Here is a 6282-nt window from a genome sequence, read left to right on the forward strand (position 1 = left end):
ATTTCTGTTTCTTTTTCTTACAATTTTACATTATTCATTTTGTAAAATGAATTCAATTTATTCATTAATTTTATATGAATAACAATTAATTAGTTTATTCATTATTCGTGAATAAAATTTAATTCGATATAATTTTTTATCGATAAAAAAATATTTAATATATTCAACATATTTTCTTCGATATATATTATTTGAAAATATGATATCGTTGGATTATTCGTCAATCAAAATTCGTCTTGCGCTTCGTAATTGGCCAATATTTTATTAATAATTTGTAAAACTATAATGAATGTTTTTGCTAAGAAAAAAATTATTTGTAAAAATTATTTCAGGAATCTCTAAATTAATAAATATTTCCACATTTTAATATACTATATAGTATATTTAAAATAAGAAATATTAAAATAAGATAAAAATAAGAATATTTATAATTATGTATGATCAACAGCATTAATACATAGCGAGGAATAGTTGATATTCATTAATCTAAGAAAAAAAATAAACAATTCAATTGGCTTTCTGGTAAATTGTAGATTTAAAATTGAAGTTATTTTTATTAATGAAAAAATTTTTTTTCTCATTTCATTGAAATTTTTAATAGCATAAAAAAAATAAAGAAAAATAGATACATCATAATGGAAAATACAACTTCTACAATATATGTTTAATCAAAAATAAATAGTCATTGAAGGGGCAAACATCACTCAAATTTCGTGATATTCATATTACTTTTCAAAATAATTTTATAAAATATTCTGTACTGCAGATTATTTTTTACATGACTATTATACGATATATGATTATAATAATCAAAAGAAATTATGTAAAGTTATATTTTAGTTTTAATAAACTAGAATTTATATTATAATGTTATAAACTACAATAATTTTTGTAATAATATTCATGATGATTATAAAAGAGTATCTATAAATCTATAATAAAAATTATAATATCTATAATATCTATAATAAAAATTATAATATAAATAATTAATTTAATTAATTCAATAGAAGATTGTCAATTAATACTTATGAAACAGAAAACTAAAAAGAAAAAAGAAAAATTATGAGTAAGTTCAATTCTAAAAAATTACTTATATTATTTATATATATGAAATTTAGAAAACAATTAAATGTTTCCAATATTATAAAACAAATAATTTCTTTGCTAACAAATATAAAGACGCAAGAAAAAACAGGATGCCGATATGTAATGAAATTTTATCTGTAATAATAAATTAAAAAAATATTATATTATTAGAGATGCACCTAAAATGCACAAACTTGTATTCACGTTATGCATATTACTGAAGTTAGAAACTAAAAATATTATTATATTACGCAAAAAAAAGTACTATTAAAAAGTTTAATGATATGGTTGGTTTAATGATATGAGGATATTTCAACTTCAAGATATAAATAAATGCCTTAGATACAAATAATTTAAACAATTTCTATTTCATAGCTGCAATAAAGCTATATTCAAAGCTACAATAAAATATCTAGAATAAATAAATATAATATAAATTCTTTTTGTATATGAAAAAAATGATAAAAGTTATTAAATCACTTATAAAAATACGAAATCGTCTTTTCGTATACAAAAATATTCTTTTCTTTTCTCCTTAAAAAATAACATTAATATTCTACATTTAAAATTTCGAAAGTATTATTCTACTTTTTATTTTACGAACATAATGATAACAAAAAACTCAAAAATATAATAAATTATTGTAATTCCATAAAAAGTATAAAATGTTTTAGATAAGTTATTATGAGAATACTCTTATAAATATAACCAATCATTGATCCTTAATATTGTTTATGGATTACGTATACATTATTTTATACAATGTATTTGTTACATGACAAATAGAAAATCCTACATAAGAAGACAGAAATTCGATATAAAAAGAGAAATTTTTAATGTTTTCATTTTCAATTTATAATGTTCTCATTTTTTACATGCATATAACAAAAATCCGATATATATAATCTAAAATTGACATATCAACATAGGTATCTTGATATGTATCTAAAACAACCATTAATGTTAGTATAATATCGATGAAGAATTCGAGCGACTAAATATAATAAATATGTATTATGTGAATCAAAAGTGACTTCAACAGAATTCTTAACACTAATATTTAAAAGATTAAGTTATTGAAATTTGTTAAATTTTATATATAAGATTATTAAACAAATAGAAAATGTAATCTATTAGCATATATAATATATATTATTTAGAAAAATGCAAAGAAATTTGTGAAACTATATGCATACTAATAACAATATATAAAATATTAATTTATTCTTAAAAAGAATATTCTTTTAAGAAAGAAAAACCGCAACAACAATTTTATTACAGCAGTATTTTACATCGAAAAAGTTTATCTTTTACGTTTTCATTATTGAATTTATATCTTTATTTCTACTTTGAAAGAAAATTTATCATATTAAAAATATAAAATTTATTATATTATATATTTATAAAATTATTTTATAAATTATAGTTTTTTGATTTTAATTTTTGTTTTAGAAATTTTTTACTTTTCTTTATTTCTTTTTTATTTATTATTTATTTAAACATTTGTAATATTAAAAAATAAATTTAATAATTTGCTTAAACAATACAACTCTTCTGCCTCAATCAAATAAAATAGAATCATATCAGAATTTATTCTCATAATTATGAAATATTATATCCATTTTATTTGATTTTATGTTTGATCAATCCCAAATATTGGACAATTCTGAAGATATCAATTATAAAGTCATGAGTTTAGTCAGGAAAATGACTACTTTTCCATATTCACTAACCGCAGTAAAAGTCAGAATAATTGTATTGGTTTCTTTTGTCAGAAATATCGTCTCACAAAAAAGTATAATTAAATTAGCCTTGGTTTTTACTGTCAAATATATTGCTATGGAGGATGCAGTTGATTTTGCTTTAAATAATAATAATAATCATAATTTTCTTATTTTCTCCAATGCATTTAATATAGTTTTAAGTTTGGCATTAATGAAAACAAATATTAGAATCAATTCTTATATCTTCAATGTTAAGAAAAAATTCAACAAATTTAATCGAAAAAATTTAAATAATTTTATTAAGTTTTATTGGATTTCTTACAAGAGGATTTTTGGCTTGAGAAGCTAAAGAAACTTCTCATGCCGATATTTTACATATATTCAGTATCCTTTATTACAGATTTTATTGAGACGTTCAAAAAGAAATGTTAACTCCATGAACGTAATTAGAGACGAAGTTTAATGCAAAAGCAAGAAGTTTTTCCAGTATTTCTATAGTGATAATTGTTATTCCTATTATCGTTCAAAACTACCTCGTTCATCTATTGTATCAATAAATAGATGTAATGTAAATCATTATCATTTGATAGCTTCGCTAGTTTGCATTGTTAATAATGCAGATGTAACTTGTATGATGAAATCTTAAATTATGTTTTATAGCAATGCAATACAATAATACAATAATCAAAGATATAAACTAATTAAAAATTTCGTAAGGAAGATCTTCAGATGTATCTATGTTAACAATGAAACTTAATATTAAGGCGTATCTTTATATGATTTTCTTTCTAAAAAGTTATAATTTAAGTATATAGATATTCTTTAGTTTTTTTTCCTCCTCGTTTCTATTGTTTATTTACTATATAATTATTGTATTGTTTAATTACTATATTTTGTATATTGCTTTGAGATATCTCTATTGAAATATATTATATTTTTATTATTATATAAACAAAAAAAAATTAGCTCCTAAAAAAAATAATGTTCCTCGCTTAAAAAATATAAAAAAGCATTTACTTACTTACCTTAATAGAATAAAATAAAATCTCAGAAAAAACATTTAAAATTGATGAGATATTAAAATTACATAAACACGATGTCTGCAAAATTATCTCTGAGTTCCATTGAATTGACATCGGTGAAACTAAAACAAAAAATATAAGAACAAAATGTTTCCATTTTAACAATTATATATATTCATCATATTATATATATCAGTTGATATAATAAAATCAATCATAAAAATTAGTTGAAAAAATTACTGTAATATTAAAACATAAAAAATTGAGAAATTTTGAAAAAAAAAAATAATAATAATTTAGTGGAAAATGCTAGATGGGTAATCAATAATAATAATAATAAAAGTGAAAATAATTCACATAATAAGGATTCACAATTATTTCAGAAAATGTAAAATAAGAGAACATTAAATTAGAATTTATTATATATATTGCTCTCTATTTCACTCATTCTCGATATATTTTATTTTTTGTTTATGTCATGCGTTAATTGTATTATTTACTTAATTCAAGTACAGTATGTATATGTATATATGTATATGTAGTACGTATGATCTCCTCCGCAAATAACATAATAAAGCTGAAAATATGTTTAAAAGAAATCTTTTTATTCTAATTTTGAAACTAATTAGATCTGATTTTTTCCGCGGAATTTCTTTTCAATTCTATATATTGCCCTAATAATGACAAAAATCATGATATCATGATTAGAAACAATCTTTATCAGTAGTTAATATCAGAAATTGTAATCAAAAATGTATTACAAATATCCACAATGAATAAAAGAAAAAGAATTACAAGAATTACAAAGAAAAACATCTAAGTAAAATTATTTGAATTAAGGAATTGATAAGTAAAATTATTTTGTAAAAATAAAAAAATATTCTGCAAACCTCGAAATTTTTTAATATAAACATTATGGCATCATGAAATAGTATAATATTCTTCGAAAGATATCTCGAAAAATAGACATTAGAATGGATAAAAAATATATCAGACAAAAGAAAGATTTAAAAATTATAGCAAAAATATTATTAAATCTTGTTAAAGCATGCGAACTTAGAAAACCATTTGAATGAATTTAGGATAAAGGGATGAAAATTGCGACAAAAAAGTCATTTATTTCATACAAAAATAGACGAACTATCTTTGTAAAAACTCATTTGAATTAGATTCATGAACATGATCAAAAGTAATATTTACAAGTGAAATTTAATAGATTTAGATCGAATGAGAAAATAATAGATATCATAATGATGAAAGATATAAAAAAAATTAACAATAAAAATATTAAATAATAAAAGATAACAATAAAAGAAGATATTAAATCAATTTAATTTTTTTTAATTTTTATTTTTTAGAAAATCAAGATTGAATATATCGTATTATTGATGAATTCTAAAATTTGTTTGTCTCGAAAACTAATTATTAATTAATTTTTAATTTAATTAATTTAATATAGGAATAATTAATACATATGAAAATTATTAATTTTTTTTATTTTCAATTAATTCTATTCTTTTTTTTATTTTTTTTTTATTTTCACATATAAAATAATCAAATAATGTCAAATAATCTTCTATTTATAATTATCTTATATCCAATTAACTAATTTCGCTTATAACTGAAAAATCTTCAAATTCAATTGTTTTGAAAACAAAATTTTGAAAAAAAAATTTTATTTTATTTATTTATTTTTTTTTTTTTAATCAAATCATTTTATTTCTTGTACATGTTATTTAACCAGACTTTAATAGTTTGTATATAATATTGTATATAAAATTGTATATAAAATAATAATTCAATTTATCACTAATATAAAACTATGTTTTAAATAATTAAATATTTTTTTTTTTGTTATTAAAAATTTTTATTATTCAAATAATGTCATACTAAACTGTCCTACTTTTATGTTCTAACTAATTCATATAATAAAAACTCTATAGGTTATATTTGACTTTATATTAAATAATAAAATGTTATTAATATCCCTTAATAAATTTATAAAATATATCTAAAATAAATATTACATTCATTTTAATTTTTTAAAAAAATTTTTATTACTCATATTTTTCTTTTTATTATCTTAAAATAATTCAATTAATAAATAAATAAAAAATATTCTTTTATCACATTATTCTATTTTGTTAATCATTTTAAAAATTTTAATTATCTTATATATTATTCATAATTATTTTATTATAATTCATAGAGAGTAATAATAAAAAAACTATAACAAAATAAAAAAGAATTTATAAAAATTTAATTTACATGATGCTTTTAGCACAAATATTTAGAAGCTAAGTAATTTATAAGGATTTAAAAAATATAATATAAATATATATTTTTTATTATATATAATATAATAAAAAATAAATTGTAGAAAAATTATACATTAAATTATATATAATACAATATAAGAAAATTCAAATATTCAAATATATTCAAAT

The 6282-nt window shown here is 18.4% G+C and overlaps 1 long non-coding RNA gene across 1 annotated transcript in view; it reads right to left on the reverse strand.

Moving 5' to 3' along the window:
* Positions 1–3833: 3833 nt before the first annotated feature.
* LOC116186249 overlaps positions 3834–6282 on the reverse strand; it is a 6430-nt gene continuing 3981 nt past the window's right edge. The window contains exon 3 of the long non-coding RNA XR_004151204.1: positions 3834–3957. This is a non-coding gene — a long non-coding RNA (uncharacterized LOC116186249). The remainder of the gene's footprint in view (positions 3958–6282) is intronic.

Source organism: Apis dorsata, unplaced genomic scaffold, assembly GCF_000469605.1.
Source record: "Apis dorsata unplaced genomic scaffold, Apis dorsata 1.3 scaffold_526, whole genome shotgun sequence".
In the NCBI taxonomy this organism is placed as follows: domain Eukaryota; kingdom Metazoa; phylum Arthropoda; class Insecta; order Hymenoptera; family Apidae; genus Apis; species Apis dorsata.